The sequence below is a fragment of the Brassica napus genome, chromosome C5, assembly GCF_020379485.1.
Source record: "Brassica napus cultivar Da-Ae chromosome C5, Da-Ae, whole genome shotgun sequence".
Taxonomy (NCBI): Eukaryota; Viridiplantae; Streptophyta; class Magnoliopsida; order Brassicales; family Brassicaceae; genus Brassica; species Brassica napus.
Window position 1 is genome coordinate 19,030,786 of NC_063448.1, and position 18,167 is coordinate 19,048,952.

The window sequence follows — 18,167 nt, forward strand, 5'->3', positions numbered from 1 at the left end:
GAACCAAATCAAAAAGCCGAAGTATTTTTTTATTAGATTAATTAAATATACTAATAATACTAAGGTTTAATATATTTAATTTTTTAACCCAAGCAATTAAATATAATTTATACATTTTACTTCTAAATGAATAGAATAAACACAACTAAATAAAATAAAAGAATATGAATCTCATACATTAAGATCAAAACCGAAACGTTACCTATGATATTTATATTTGGTTTGAAGATGATAACATAAAATAAACGTATCACATTTTCTATATTTTTATTGTGATATTTGGATTTACATTTAAATATGAAGAAAATAATGATTTAGTGTCAAATGATGATTTTTATGTTTTTTATAAATTAGATTTTTGTAACTGAAGTATGATAAAATTAGAAAATCAACACAATTGAATTGAGCAAACACAAATAAAATCAAATTAAACCGAACTAAACACAAACCAAACTAAACTAAACCAAACAAAACCAAACTAAAACCGAACCAAACCAAACACAAACCAAATTAATATGGGTTGACTTTGGTTTAAGTTTTCTTAGACCCAAATAAACTAAACCAAACCTAACCCAAACCGAACCCGCAATTAAACCCAACTGGTTTGAGATATATCACAGTTATTGTCAATCTTGATCTCTTAGAGAGTAAGAGTCTTTTTATCTGGAGCGAGTATATATGAATATGTGGGTCTTATGACTCCTCTTATATATAATGTAGGTGTCAAACCAAGAATAATTACAAATATTTAGCTAATTAATACGTGAACTAGGAAAAGACCTGCGCCTTGCGCAGGGTGAGTTTATTTATATATATATTATCGATAGTTTTTTTTATATATGTGATCATTTTATTTATATATATAAAATATTTTTTGTTGTTATTATATAATTTTTTTCCGATGGATCGGATCAATTTTTATTAAAAATAATGGAACAATACTATAATTAATACATCATGGGTTGATCGGATTGGACATTAAACAAATTATAACATAAAAACCTTATTTTTTTCATCGAACACATTTTTGAAAAAAGTGAAAAGTATTGTTTTCACAGTTGAATTATTTTGACTTTTATCTTCCATATGGTTTTGAAAGCTTTCAAATCAACCATCGAATTGATACATGTCATTTTAATGTTTTTAGTCGTCTACTTAAGGAAAACTTACATTTTTGTAATTTAAAGTCGTTTTAAAAAATTCAAAATATAACATCTAAGAAAAAAATCTAACATATAAGAAAAATCTAACATATAAGGTGTCCTCATTTTTGTATTTTAAAGTCGTTATTAAAAAAAAAAATAACATATAAGGTTTCCTCATTTTTGTAATTTAAAATCATTTTAAAAATTTCAAAATATTACATATAAGAAAAAAATCTAATTTTTTATTATATGGTTAATGTGATTGTTTATTTTTTTTAATAATATAAAATTAAACAAAATGAAGGAGGATGCAAAAATTGTTATCAAATCTTTATTATTCATAATCATTAATTGTCATATATATGTAAATCATATTAGGTAATTTCGTAGCTTTTATTTAGAGAACGAATACACACTTCTTATATTTTAGGTTAATATAATGTTCTCTAGTGGACATTAAACAAATTATGACATAAAAACCTTATTTTTTCCTCGAACACAATTTTGAAAAAGTGAATAGTATTGTTTTCACAGTTGAATTATTTTGATTTTTAACTTACATATGGTTTTGAAAGCTTTCAAATCAACCATCGAAATGATACATGTCATTTTAATGTTTTTAGTCGTATACTTAAGGAAAACTTACATTTTTGTAATTTAAAGTTGTTTTAAAAAATTCAAAATATAACATATAAGAAAAAATCTAATATATAAGGTGTCCTCATTTTTGTATTTTAAAGTCGTTTTTTAAAAAAAATAACATATAAGGTTTCCTCATTTTTGTAATTTAAAGTCATTTTAAAAAATTCAAAATATAACATATAAGAAAAAATCTAATTTTTTATTATATGGTTAATGTGATTGTTTATTTTTTTAATAATATAAAATTAAACAAAAATGAAGAAGGATGCAAAAATTGTTATCAAATCTTTATTATTCATAATCATTAATTGTCATATATATGTAAATCATATTAGGTAATTTCGTAGCTTTTATTTAGAGAACGAATACACACTTCTTATATTTTAGGTTAATATAATGTTCTCTAGTGGACATTAAACAAATTATGACATAAAAACCTTATTTTTTCCTCGAACACAATTTTGAAAAAGTGAATAGTATTGTTTTCACAGTTGAATTATTTTGATTTTTAACTTACATATGGTTTTGAAAGCTTTCAAATCAACCATCGAAATGATACATGTCATTTTAATGTTTTTAGTCGTATACTTAAGGAAAACTTACATTTTTGTAATTTAAAGTTGTTTTAAAAAATTCAAAATATAACATATAAGAAAAAATCTAATATATAAGGTGTCCTCATTTTTGTATTTTAAAGTCGTTTTTAAAAAAAAATAACATATAAGGTTTCCTCATTTTTGTAATTTAAAGTCATTTTAAAAAATTCAAAATATAACATATAAGAAAAAATCTAATTTTTTATTATATGGTTAATGTGATTGTTTATTTTTTTAATAATATAAAATTAAACAAAAATGAAGAAGGATGCAAAAATTGTTATCAAATCTTTATTATTCATAATCATTAATTGTCATATATATGTAAATCATATTAGGTAATTATTTAGCTTTTATTTAAGGAAAGAATACACACTTCTTATATTTTAGGTTAATATAATGTTCTCTAGTGGACATTAAACAAAATATGACATAAAAACCTTATTTTTTCCAGCGAACACATTCTTGAACAAAGTGAACAGTATTGTTTTCACAGTTGAATTATTTTGACTTTTATCTTCCATATGGTTTTGAAAGCTTTCAAATCAACCATCGAATTGATACATGTCATTTTAATGTTTTTAGTCGTATACTTAAGGAAAACTTACATTTTTGTAATTTAAAGTCTTTTTAAAAAAATTCAAAATATAACATATAAGAAAATTCTAACATATAAGAAAAATATAACATATATGGTGTCCTCATTTTTGTATTTTAAAGTCGTTTAAAAAAAATATAACATATAAATGTTTCCTCATTTTTGTAATTTAAAGTCATTTTAAAAAATTCAAAATATAACATATAAGAAAAAATCTAATTTTTTTATTATATGGTTAATGTGATTGTTTAAGATTTTTTAATAATATAAATTTAAACAAAAATGAAGAAAGATGCAAAAATTGTTATCAAATCTTTATTATTCATAATCATTAATTCCCGTATATATGTAAATCATATTAGGTAATTCCGTAGCTTTTATTTAAGGAAAGAATACACACTTCATATATTTTAGGTTAATATAATGTTCTTTAGTGTTATATAATTATGGAATAATGTGACACCATTAGATTAAACTATACTTTATATTAGATGCTCTAGAATTCTTTGAAATGAAATTTAGAAGGCATTTAGAGTGCCACCTAGGATTTGGGATTTTTTTTAATTAATACAAAATTAAGGTTCTAATTTTTCAAATGCTTCTCAATTAATATATAGGGGATATATGATTGTCAATTTCACGAAATTATAATTCCAATATAATCAATATACGCATTAATATTAGTCTTATTTAAGCAAGAGATTTAATTTTAATTGATTCATTTGGCCAAACTTCCTTTTGCATATTCGTAATCTGTGTTATTGATCTTGAATTACCGTGCACACAAAGTTTTCCATTAGTAAACTACCATATTTGATTTCGCAATATATATAGAAAATAAAGACTATAATAACTATATGCATTAATCCTATATTGAGGAAAGTTTCACTTTAAACACAATTTAATACGCCCATTACGATTGCAAAGCCAAATTCATATATTTCATTGATCCAAAACTAAAACTAATTTGGTCACATGAATATATTAAATCCGGTTATGTCTTATACATATTATATAACAACACATGAAATAATTCTAATGTTGTACGTATACGTCTAGTATCAAAAATGAATATATTAAACCGGTTATGTCTTATACATATTATATAACAACACATGAAATAATTCTAATGTTGTACGTATACGTCTAGTATCAAAAATCGGAATAAATTTTGGCTCAATTAATAACCTAATACTAGATTAAGACCCGCGCAAGGCGCAGGATAAACATTATATATATATATATATATATTATTTTATGTATTATATGTTCTTATATATTATGAAATAATAAATATATATTGAATAATTAAAAGTCAATAACTATTACATATATAATTAAATTGGTGCGAACGTATAAATCAATTTTATTAATCCAAACATTTTTTAAAATTTTTTGATAGGATATGTAATTAAATTTAAATAATATTAACATACATAGTATATATTTAATATTAATGTCTATTTTTTTTTTAAATGATGCTTTCTACTCATATGTTTTTTTATCATGTGTATTTTTAATAGCAAAAACTTTAAATTACTGATAACAAAATTTTCATTGTGGGATTAATAATTTAGTAATTGATAATTTAAAAAAATTTATCAATGTTAGTTCGAAAATTTTATCAAAAAAAATTATTCAAAGTAAATTTTGAAACTAAAATATTTATTTATTCAATATGGTTTATAGTTTAATTTAGAATGATATATATATATATATATATATATTTTTTTTAAATCTTAATGATTGATTAAGTTAGACTTTTATTTATATGATTTTGTAATCATTTGTATTTTGTCATAACAAAAATTTTAAACCATGGATCGCAAAATTTGAATGTGAGACTTTTAACAGTTTTAGAAATTTATAGTCATTTTTAAAAATTCTAAATATAAAATATACAGAAAAATCTAAATTTCTATAATATGGTTATTGTGTTTTTTTTAAAATTATTTTAATAGTTTTAAATTAAACAAATTTGATAGAAGATACATTTTTTTATCAGATCTTTATTATTCAAAATCATTAATTGTCATATATACTTTACCCACATTAAGCAATTCCGTAATCTTTATTTAAGGAAATAATAAATGACATTAATAATTAATTTATGGTTAGTTTAATAAAAAGCTTATTATATAATTAGATGGACCAACCTATTTCTCTAATAATTCTAAGAATCATCCTAGTGATGACATGTGGCTACAAAAAGAAATTGTAATGTTTTACAAATAATATATAGGGGATAATACATGACCTACTTCTCTTTCTAATGTGTACTGTATGAGTGCAAGTCATTAGAATTGTTAGCATGTGATTCATGAGGAGCAAACATGTCATTGAGCGTATAGTAGCAAGATTTTAGGTTCAATTATGTGAGCTAAAACAACCCTGTCATATTGGCTTCGGTTGAAGATTTTAGAAGATGTCTCATGTGGCTACGTGTAGTAGCAAGATTTTAGAAGATGCATCTTTAGTTTTAGGTACGGATTAAGTTTTAGGAAAGGAGGTTCGTAAGGACCAACATTATATTTTTAAACTATAGTTTACATAAGTTGCTTTAGAATTCTTTTAAATAAAATGTAGATGACATACACAACTGCGGACTGCCACATATGATGAGTTTTTTTTTTAATTTTTACAAAATTAAAGTTATAACTATTTAAAAGATCCTCAATTAATAATCAGATCTAGTTAAACACATATGGGCAAAATTTGGAATGTTTCATGGTTAATTTTTTTTTAAATATGTATGTGATTTAAGAGTTTTAATGTATTTTCATTTTGTGTGCTTTGTATCGTGTGTTTAAAATTTCTTAATAATATGTGTTTGTATTGTGTGTATTTAAAGTTTCCTAATTTTAGTTGTTTTAATAATAATAAGTTTCGTATTTTTGAAAATAAAATTTTGAAAATATCTTACTTAAAAAAATAAATATGTTTTTAAGTTTGATTGTTTTATTAATGCCGATTTTGGTATTATTTAAAAATTAAGCTAAGTATAATAATTCAAAATAAATATTATTAAAAGTTTTGTTATTTTAGTTTTAAGTTAATTGTAAAAAACAAAAATATGAATTAAAAGTTGTGGGGTAGGGTGTTGAATTTTTTAAACAAACTATTGTACATGTGTAGATTGAAGTGAGTGTTGAATAAATGAGGTGGAAGAGAAAGAAGATGATGTGAAGTGTTAAAAAGAGAAAAATAGGGTATTGAATATGGGGAGGGTGTTGAAACCATTGTACATGGTCTTAAATGTGAACAAAACACGATGGGCCATATCATTTTTGTTAACGACGAAAAGAGAAGAATGAAGAGCTGCGAGGTGTCACAATTTGCCCTCCTCTTCCTATTGATGTGGAAGGCTGAGAAAAAATACAACTCTATTTTATTGTAATAGAAGATAGATATTAAAAATATTGTATTGACAAATTTAAGATTTATATATGATTGAATTTTTCTTATATGTATACAATTTTTGATTGTTTATATAATCATCTATATGTTGCACCGATATATTTGGATATTTTCTTTTACTAACTTATCGGTCAATAAAATTTATATATTTTTGATTTTAAAGTTACACTAATTTTCAAAATATCAGATTTTTACTTTTTTTTGACAACATAATATGAAAAATTAAAATATTAAAAAGACAATTAAAATTGAATTAGACTTATTATTTGAAGTATAATTTGGTTATGTGTCACATTTAGACAACATAACATTTTGCAGCCCGACTATTATTATACTTAAGGTCCAAATATAGAAATTTAATGGTATTTTTTGTTTGTTAACCGATACTTTGTATAGAATGGAAGTTAGGTTAACATGATTATATCATTAACTATTACGAAAGGTCATTATTAATGTTTTCCTAGACTACGAAAAACAATTAAGCAGGTGCCAAAATTTTTCCCTATTTTTCAATATATTTTTTCATAATTTAAGTTCTAAAGAATTGTGTTGCAAGGAAAAACATTTGATATATAAGTTCGTTTGGTAATAAAATAAAACAATTTAATTTATGTATTACTCTTTATATAAATTTTTGTAGGTGAGGAAGGCCTAAGAACCGAACAATATTTTTTTTTCTTTTATTAAGAAAACAATTTTGAATAGATGCCTCTCTTTGCTATTAATAAAAAAAATCAACACTTAAAAAAATCATTACTTTCCGATTTATAGGAAAAGCATGGAATACTTAGGAAATAATATAATATATATAACAAACTTTGATTTAAATTGATGTCCAAGTAATACTAACTAAGAGTATATCTTACAGTTTTTTAAAAAATATATATATATTATGTTGGATCACAATATAAATCAACTTTGAGCCATTTAAAGAAAGTCACATTTAATGAGATTGCAAAGTATTAATTTAATGAGATCGCCAAGTAATAAGTTTATCATATCATATACATTTATGTTTGGGTTAATATAAGTTTTCCGACTTACTTATTTTTCAATTGATTCTTATGCTACCATGTAAGTCAAATTGACATCCTAATTAAGTGTCACTTAAACAATTTTTTTTATAATTAATATAAACTTAAAGTTACAACTTTTTAAATGTTTCTTTGTTAATATATAGGAGATTTGTAGACACTAGATGAATTGGGTTGTTATCAAAATTGGAGGTGTATGGAGCCTTTGTTCTCAAGGGTATGGTATATTCTTTTAGGATTAACAAATTGCTTTTGAATAAATTTAACATTCATTCGAGAAAAAACTCTTTTAGTAGATAACTAGGATAAGACCTGCGCCTTGCGCTGGGTGAATTTATATGAAAATTATTTACGAAATATTGTATGGAAAAATAAAATTTATATTCTTGATTGAATTAATATTTTTGGCCCTTAAATAATTTTTAAATAATTTTTTTGTTAATTACATAATTTGTTTACTGATGAGCTGATTTCATTTTTTAAAATATTTAGGTCAAAAAATCACTTACCGCATAAGAACACAACGTTTAGGTCGAAGAATCTTAGGCTTACTATTTGGTTACAATGAAACTATGTCATCTCGGTTTTATATCATGATTTAGCAATTTAAAAGTTAATTATGGTTATGAGAAGTTTACATTCACGTGTCAGTCCTATCTATCTTCAATATTTTTCTCATTTTTGTGTCATTTTTTTTATTTTGGTTATTGCCCGATATAAATATTGATTTTTGAGTTTATTCTCATTTCGTTATTTTGTTTTGGCCTCAGATTTAGGAAATGTTTAAGATTTAAAATTATTAAAGAAATACATACTTAGGTTAAGATCTGCGCCTTGTGTACAATAATTTTTTTATATATTTATTACTTATTTTATGTTTTTTTGCATATTATGAAATAATAAAATAATAATTATATTTTAAATTACTAATAAATCCGTTACTATAATATAATAAATTGGCGTGTGCATATAAATCAAATGACCGCTCTTGTTTATTCGGAATCATTTTAGGGTAAATAAATCAAAACAATCAATCTTATCTATCGTATATGATATATAATTAAATTTAAATGATATTAACATAGATATATAGTATAATTTTAATATGAATATTTATTAAATGAGGTTTCTACTCATATAATTTTATGATTATTTGCATATTTATGTGACAAAATTTTATACCAACGATTTTTTTTTTAATGTGGAATGTTTAGTGTTTTCAATAATTTATAATCATTTTAAAAAAAACAATGAAAATTTCAAAATTAAAATATTAGCTTTTCAATATATATTCAACGCAAATATCAAAATATAAATATGTATTTTCATATGATGTATAGTTTAATTTAAACTATATGAAATATATATATATATATATATATATACATAAACAGATATTAGAATAAAATTATTTATTCATATGATTTTATAATCATTGTAGCTTATTATAGAAAAAAATTTAAACCTTAATCACAAATGTTTATGTGAGACTCTTAACAGTTTTAGTAATTTATACTCGTTTTGAAAAATTCAAAATACAAAATATACAAAAAAATCTAAATTTTTATTATATGATTAATGTGATTGTGTAGTTTATTTTAATAATAAATAATTAAACAAAAATGATAGAAAATATACATATTGTTAGCAAATCTTTATTAATTAAAATAATTAATTGTCGTATATATCTTAATCACATTAGGTACTTCCGTAGGTTTTATTTAAGGAAAGAATATATAATAATTTTATTTTGATAAATGAATGGTCCATAATGAACATAATATATAATATAATATTCCTAGCAATTTGATTTTGGACTAACAAAATTTTCAATTGATTCTCATCCCGCCACGTAAGCAAAATTAGCATTCTAATTACGTGACAACTCAACAAGACACTTTTTTAATTATTACAAACTACGGGTTATAACTTTTTGAATATTTATCTATTAATATATATATAGGGGATTTAGTTTTCTAAAGAACAAAATCAAAATCAAAATTTGAAGCTGTATAAATACATGTCTAATCATATTGACAGAATCAATATACAAATTATAAAACAAATATTTGCTTTGATCTACTTTTTTTTTCTTTCTTCAAAATAAACGTTATAAGTTGGAGACTATGTTAATGGTCAGATGTTGAATATGTTTCCTCGGAAATCCACACATTTTTCTGCCCTGTTTAAAATGCCTGAGGATTGATTTAATTTATGCACATAAGTACACCATTACCATGGTAAAACATGTAAATAAAGAACTGAACACATTATTAACATTCGAAATCAAAAGCAAAGAGAGTATAAGGCGTAAATGATATCACTTGATTTTCATAGCCTGGGAGAAACGAAGAATACGCAGAATAGAACAAGAATAATAGCTACAATTTTTACCAAATAAATAAAAATAAAAAATAATAATCGCTACAATTTTGGTCACACGACAAACTTGGCGAAGCAGATTCAAAACAGGTGGTTAAGTTTTCATGGCATGTGGCAATCATTCATTGTGTAAACAAAACAAGATAACAAGTCATACATAATAGCTCGCATAAGTAGGTAGACTTCTCGGGACGAGGAAATAGAGAACGTGGAAGCGGAGGAAGAAACAGGTAGATGTGTTCGGCCTCTTGATATCGTCAACTAAAATGTTTGCACCGTTTATTTATGGTTCTTTTTGAATCATCGTATTTCGATCATAGCAAAAACTGTAATCGTATTATTGAGCGAAAAACAATTAAAAAAAAAAGGAACCGTCGGCAGTCACACAATCGCCATCAGGTAAAGCTAATTATAAGTGCATATATATTTTTGACAAAGATATATATTTTATGTTTTGAATTCCAGTCAGTCCCGGATATATGATTAAATAGATTCCAGAACATGTAAAGTATATATTATCAGTTTATATTTACAAATAGAACATATAATTATCTGAAATTTATATTTTTAATTTTAATTTATAGAGTAATACATGCATGTGAGCTATATTTTGTTTCTGTTTTTACATAATTAAAATTTTATGAGTATTTTGTTTTTAACTGCAAATATTCTATTCACATTAAAATGAGATTTTACATATGTTTAACTGCAAACATATAATTACCTGAGATATATTGTGACACCCGCTTTTTCTGAAATAATATAATAAATAATAATATCTAAAATTTCCATTTATAAATACTTAAAAGTCAATATCCACGCTAGAAACCCAATACATAAAATATATATCCGAAATATAATAAACTCCACAAATATCGATAACAACACAAAAACGAAAGTCTAAAACAGAAAAGAAACCAAAACGCGCAAAAGCCCAAAACCCCAATATCCCAAAAACAACACCAGTCCGATACAATCATTCATGCTACTCGGTCTAACCTGCAGGAGGAAAAAAAGAAGGGTGAGAAATAGGACAATCACTCAATAAGGTATGAGATGCTAAACCGCAAACCACTGACTCTGTACATAGCACTACAACTATGTAGGCATAACTCTAACATGAAACACACAAGGTGCCTATTACACCACACACAACAATCAATATATGTCTAGTGCACTTAGACATCTACAACCAATGCGATGATAGTACATAGCTATTCTCTACACTCCTCATTCCCCTCATACAAATATATGTATATAACTCTACAGGCATCGCTAGTACAGTAGTCTACTATGTACCCCGCAAATCTCTAAAGCATCGTAAGTACAAACGTCTTTGTACCCCCCTCCCCCCCAATCTCCACAATCATAGGCGTCATAAGCACAGACTTCATGTGCCCCCGCAAATCTCCTCAAACATAGGCAGCCTAGTACAAATTTTTACAAACTTTTTTCCCCCCGCAAATCTCTGCACATGGACTCGTATATATATAACAGTTCTTAACATCAATCATTTTAATCAACCGTTGAATCCTTTATTATCCTATTTCCGGTTTAACAATCAATCCCTTATACATTATTTACTAAGTGATTTTGACAAATTTCATCACCCCATTAATTTTAAAAGCAAAATGATGACATAGCATACTAATAAAAATGACATGGCTTGGTGATGTGCCTTTGGGTAGCGCACCGGGCCAAAAAACATGCATGACTTGATCATGGGAAGCACTAAATATATATGTTCATTGTTTGACTCATATCTTCCAAACCACGAGGCTTATATGCATGAAATTACTTGTAGAATGTTCTCAACTCAATTACGGAGCTCCTCGAAGAAGAATCAGATCAAACAGAGTTCATATGTGACAGTTATGCCATTTTACAAATCAAGAGATCTTCAGTTCTCGCGAATTCAGACCACCCGAGAAGCTGGAAATGGCTAACTTTGTTTCTGATAAACCAACGACCAATTCAATCATGCCAAAGGTGAATATTCATGTTCTAAATGACCAAGAAAGTATTGGGCTTGATGGTTTTAAAAAGATTCAAAACAGACTTGTTTGGACCAAATGGAGAAACTGATAAAATATTGGCTAAGGGAAAAATATGGAATTCGACCAGGCCTCAAATGAACATGTTTTGGCCCATATCAGGAGCATATTCTTCACTTTTCAAAGTCCTGGTTGAGACTATATCAAGAGGCAGTCCAAGTTTCAGTCAAATACTTTATTTAGTCAAGTCTTTGTTTTCGGTCTTTTATGTCTTGTTTTTAGCATATTCTTCTTTGGATCTCTACAACTTATAATCCTATAAATAAGGCCTAAGAGCCACGAAATAATAATCGATTTTGTCTTGAATTTTCTGAGTTGAAACTCTTTGTTCTTTGTAAGAACTTGTCTTGTTTCTTGGTGAGTCATATCCAAGTAAACACTTCCTCAAATCGTTGGACTTGTGAGTCATATCAAGAAACAACAAGAGAACCTTCATTTGGTGGTCTTGTGAGTCATATGAAGCACCATTGGAGTCGGGAATATCAGAGGTCTTCCGCAACCTTCGTGCGACCCTTCAATTCATCCAGTTCTCCATCCGGAGTTCATATCCAATCCGTACCAGTAGAGTGATCCGTTCCTAGGGTCATTCACTTGGACTAATTGTGACATGGATATGTATATTTAATGTTTTTTTATAATTTTGGTAAGTATTAACAATAAGGTAATAACTTATAAATCATCATTATTACTAGGTGATTTTCTCGTGCTCATGCACGGGCATAAATATTTACAAAATAAATAAATTATAATAATTGATTGTTATTAATTTTTAATCTTAAATTAACTTATAATTTTTATGCTTAATTTATTTTAATAATATTATATTACTTTAATTAGACATATGATTTTAGATATGTTATATCTAGTCGGTTTTGTTGTTTTTAGAGCCGATTTAGTCATCATTTGGATATATTAGATTGCATCTATTTCTCTGAATTCAATAATAATATTTTTTTATTTTAAATATATTAAAATTATGATTAATTTTCTTATTTTCATTTACGTTGGTAGTTGCCTTAGATATGTAAATATATTTGAGGAAGATTATGTATAATTTAAGATATATTGATCTTAGAATGAAATATAAAATAAACTAAAGTGACTAATTCCAAATCATGTAAATTAATATAACGATAATATTCTACAGTGTCATGCATATATATAAATTTTTTAAAAATAACTAAATTATAATAGTTGGTTAATATTTTATTTTCATTTGTTAATATGTTTTGAGTCATCCTATAATTTACATTTATAAAATAAAGTATTATTATAAAATTATATATTTTTATTGTGGTTAAGTATATGATTTTAGATATAAGTTGGATTAGTCATGTTGTGAGTATATTGAGTTATATATATATATTTTTCAAATTCAAACTGAATTATAATTGTTTTTATTATAATTAAGTAAAATCAAATTAATTTTATTTGTCTTTTAAATGTGAATGTAGTTTTACAATATTTATCAAATTATATGTTCATTTTTAAAAAAAAAATGTCAGAAAATAAAGCGATGAGCAATATGAAGTTACATATAATACATTTTTTGGAAGCTCATGAACACATATCAATATTTACAATAATTAAACTGAAATGGTTCGTGACAAAAAAAAACTGAAATGGTAAACTGGAATTTATTTTAAATAATCTTAAACATAATAATTCATATTTGCTTTGGTATTTTAATTATAGTCATATTACGTTCCACAAACATAAAAACATAAAATTATAAAGCAAAGTTAATATTATGAAAACAAATAATTTTAACAATGATAAAAATGTAATATATCTACCTCGTTAAAGTATATAGTGTTATGTTGTTTTAAATATTTTGTAATTATTTGATCAAAAGATGTTTATTGTTAATGTTTTTTTTAATATCTCTTAAATAAACAGTTTAAAAAAATTGTGTGATTGTATTTTAAAAATCATATTATATAAGTAAAAATATAATTTATAGATTCTTTTTGATGTAATTAAAAGATATTATAGTCAATTAAATATATGAAAAAAAATAAAACATTTCAATAATACTAATTATAAACTATTTTTCAATTAAACATATAACAGTTTATGTTACTTAATTATTATATGTAATCATCTAAGAAAATAGATAGATATATAAAAATTATTTCTATTACTTTGAAAATATATATTTTGTATTCTTCAAAATTATGTATTAAATATTTTTTTTCTAATATCAAGATTATGTGTGTGAATGTTGTTTTATTAAATCACATTATAAGCAAATATATATTTTCATCTAAGAAAATATAGATATAAAAAAGAGAAAATTTTATGTTTACCACTTTCATGGTACTATTTTTCATCTTTACCACCATTAAAAAGACACTTTCAAAAATACTTTTCATTAAGTGGCAAAAGACTCTTATACCCTTGTTTTCTATATATATAATAAATTATTATTTAAATAAATAAATAAAATGTTTTTTTTAATGTTTTCGAATTATACATTTTCAATTTCGAACTTTTTTATAATTTTTTTTTTGAATTTTTTTTTCGAAATTTGTTTTTGTTTTTTTGTAAAAGATTTCTTTTTGAAAATCGAAAATTATGTCTGAAACTATTTTTTTTTAAATTATATATTTTTTAAGTATTTATTTATATATTTATTAGAATCCTAAATTTCACATTCCAAAAACCCTACATCACCCCTCAACTCTAAACCCTAGATTAACTAACCCTACGGGTATAATAAGTGTTTTTTACCCTTCATTAAAAGTGACGATAAAAGTGATTAGTGTAAACATGAAAAGTGATACTAGGAATGTGGTATTTATGACAGTTTGCGTATAAAGAAATATTTTATTACTTCATAAGTATATTTTATGTTATTTAAAAATATTTTTAAATGATATATTTCTATTTTGTGAACTTTCCTTTTTAATGAAATTATATTATATATATATATTTTTCGTTTTTAAATTTATTTTTAAAAATTTTTAAATTTTCCTTTTTTATTATATATGTTATTTGAACATTTTAAAACGGAAAGTAAACACTACAAGAAAACATCGGTATTCTGACGGACATTCCGACGGAAAATGAAATCCTCGGAATATTCAGAGGAAATTCCGACGAACTAGTGATCGATCGATGCGTTTTTGGACATATACCCATCGATCGATCACATTGTTACGCTTTGGTCCATCTTAGTGATCGATCGATGCGTTTTTGGACATAAATACATCGATCGATCCGTTTATAAAAAAACATTCGAGATTTTGAAACCCCAAACACTAGTTCCTCAGAATTTCCTCGGAATATTCCGAGGAAATTCCGAGGAACACTTGATATCCTTGATCGATCGATGGGATAATCTCATCGATCGATCACATTGTTACGCTTTGGTCCATCTTAGTGATCGATCGATGCGTTTTTGGACATAAATACATCGATCGATCCGTTTATAAAAAAACATTCGAGATTTTGAAACCCCAAACACTAGTTCCTCAGAATTTCCTCGGAATATTCCGAGGAAATTCCGAGGAACACTTGATATCCTTGATCGATCGATGGGATAATCTCATCGATCGATCACATTGTTACGCTTTGGTCCATCTTAGTGATCGATCGATGCGTTTTTGGACATAAATACATCGATCGATCCGTTTATAAAAAAACATTCGAGATTTTGAAACCCCAAACACTAGTTCCTCAGAATTTCCTCGGAATATTTCGACGGAATTCTGAGGAAGAAAAGGGTTTCCTCGGAATTCCCTCGGAATATTCCGAGGAAATTCCGAGGAAATAGGGTTTTTAAACCGAAAACAACGTTTTGCGGTTTGAATAACACCTATATAACCCTTATTAAGTGTCTTACGTTCATTATGAAGTCAAAAATTTGTTCATTACCCTATAATAAACACTTTTCCGATTGTATGAACGAAATCCCCACAACATAAGAGAAACAGTTATACACTTTAATGAACGGTAAAGGGAATACTTACAATTCGTTTTGAAATTTGTTATTTCATGGTTTATGCTCATCTATACAAAGAATCCTCAATGGTATGCATTACAATTGTATAAGAAATGAAATACGGCAAAAAAAATTGATGTTTTGAAACCCCAAACACTAGTTCCTCGGTATTTCCTCGAAATATTCCGAGGAAATTCCGAGGAACAATATAAATTAATAGAAATACATGCACATGATATTCTTTTTCCTCGAATTAATGAAAATATTCCGAGGAAATTCCGACGGATATTTAAGTGGCCGTCGGAATTTCCTCGGAATATTTTCATTTAACCGGGCAAACAAGCCGCCAAATATTTCGCGAAAATTGAAATTGAAAATACTGAGGGAATTCCGACGGAAAATATCCGTCAGACCCAAGGTTTTATAAACTCGAACCGCATCTTCTTCCCCATTTCTCTCTTCTTCCTCTCCGGCGATCTCTCTCTCCTTCCGGCGTTCTCCACCTTCTCTCGCGACGATCTCTCCGGCGAATCATTTCCATTCCTTTACAAATCATGTAAGGACCTTATCCCACTCTCTTAGGTCCTATTTGTTAGGTTTTTAAGTAGATTTGATGATTTTAGAAGTTTTTTGATAGATTTTTGTTAGGGTGATTGGGTAGGATTGTGATTTGTTGTGTAATAGGTTTAGAATTGTGATTTGGTTGTGTTGAATTGATTTAGAACTTTTTTTATAAATTGTTTATTATTTTTGTATTTACAAAACGTTTATATAAATTCGATTTTACAAAACGTTTTTGTATATAAATTCGATTTTTGGATTTATAAAAGATGATTTCATATTTATAAAAATATTTATATTTATTAAAACTAATTTTTATTTATAAAACATTTTTTTTGATTTATAAACACTATTTTTTTATTTTTGTATTTATAAAAACTATTTTTAAATATACAAAACGTTCTTTGTATATAAATTCGTTTTTTGGATTTATAAAAGATGATTTCATATTTTAAAATTAATTTTGTATTTATAAAACATTTTTTGATTTATAAACACTATTTTATTATTTTTTGTATTTATAAATACTATTTTGTATTTATAAAAAGATGATTTCATATCTATAAAAATATTTATATTTATTAAAACTAATTTTGTATTTATAAAACATTTTTTTTATTTATAAACACTATTTTATTATTTTTTGTATTTATAAAAACTATTTTGTATTTATAAAAAGATGATTTCATATTTATAAAAATATTTATATTTATTAAAACTAATTTTGTATTTATAAAACATTTTTTTATTTATAAAAACTATTTTATTATTTTTTGTATTTTAAATATGTTTTCTATTTCAATTTTAATTTTATATTTTTGAATTTCAATTTAAAAAAATAAATTTATAATTTTTTTTTTTGAATTTTGGAAATATTCCGAGGAAGTGTATCCCTCGGAATATTCCGACGACATATTCCTCGGAATATTCCGAGGAATTTCCGACGAAAAAAGTCCTCGGAATTCCGTCGGAAATTTCCGAGGGATTTCCGAGGAAAGACGAATTTCCGAGGAGTTATTTCCGAGGACTTTTTTCGTCGGTATGTCGTCGGAATAGCGTTATTCCGACGACATACCGACGATTTTTTCCCTCAGTATGCCGCTGTTTTCTTGTAGTGAAATAAAACATTCAATAATAGTATTTACATGTAATATTTTTAATTCATTAAGGGTAGGAGCGTAATAAACTATCATGAGATTAACGTGAGCGAAACACATAAGATAGTGACTCCTAAAATAATATTATAGAGATAACAATAATAGTAAAGTTAGAAATATAGAAATATATAATAATTTTTGAAAATATTATTTAATTTTATTTAAATAATTTTATAATTTTTATTACTAAAACAAATCTTAAATAATTTAAAACAAATCTTAAAAAAATTATGCATTTTAAAAAATTAGTTTTCTAATCATATTATTATTATTTCTTCTTAATATTTAAAAATTTTAGAAATATTATTTAATTTTATTTTTTGTTAATTATACATAAAAAACTTTCTTTTAATTTTACAGAGTTTTATTTAATATATATTAACCAAAATAAATAAATAAAAATACTTCCAAGATCTATATATATATATATATATGTATATATATTATTAAATATAAATGTAAATAAAAATATTTATTTTATCTTAATTTTTTCATAGAATTAAAATATTGTATGCAAATAATAAAACCAAAAAATTAACAAATATTTATTTATGAATATAATTTTTAAACTTTATTTCTCCACATGGTGCAGGAAAGCACCTAGTAATAATAATAAACAAACAAGACTTTAAAAC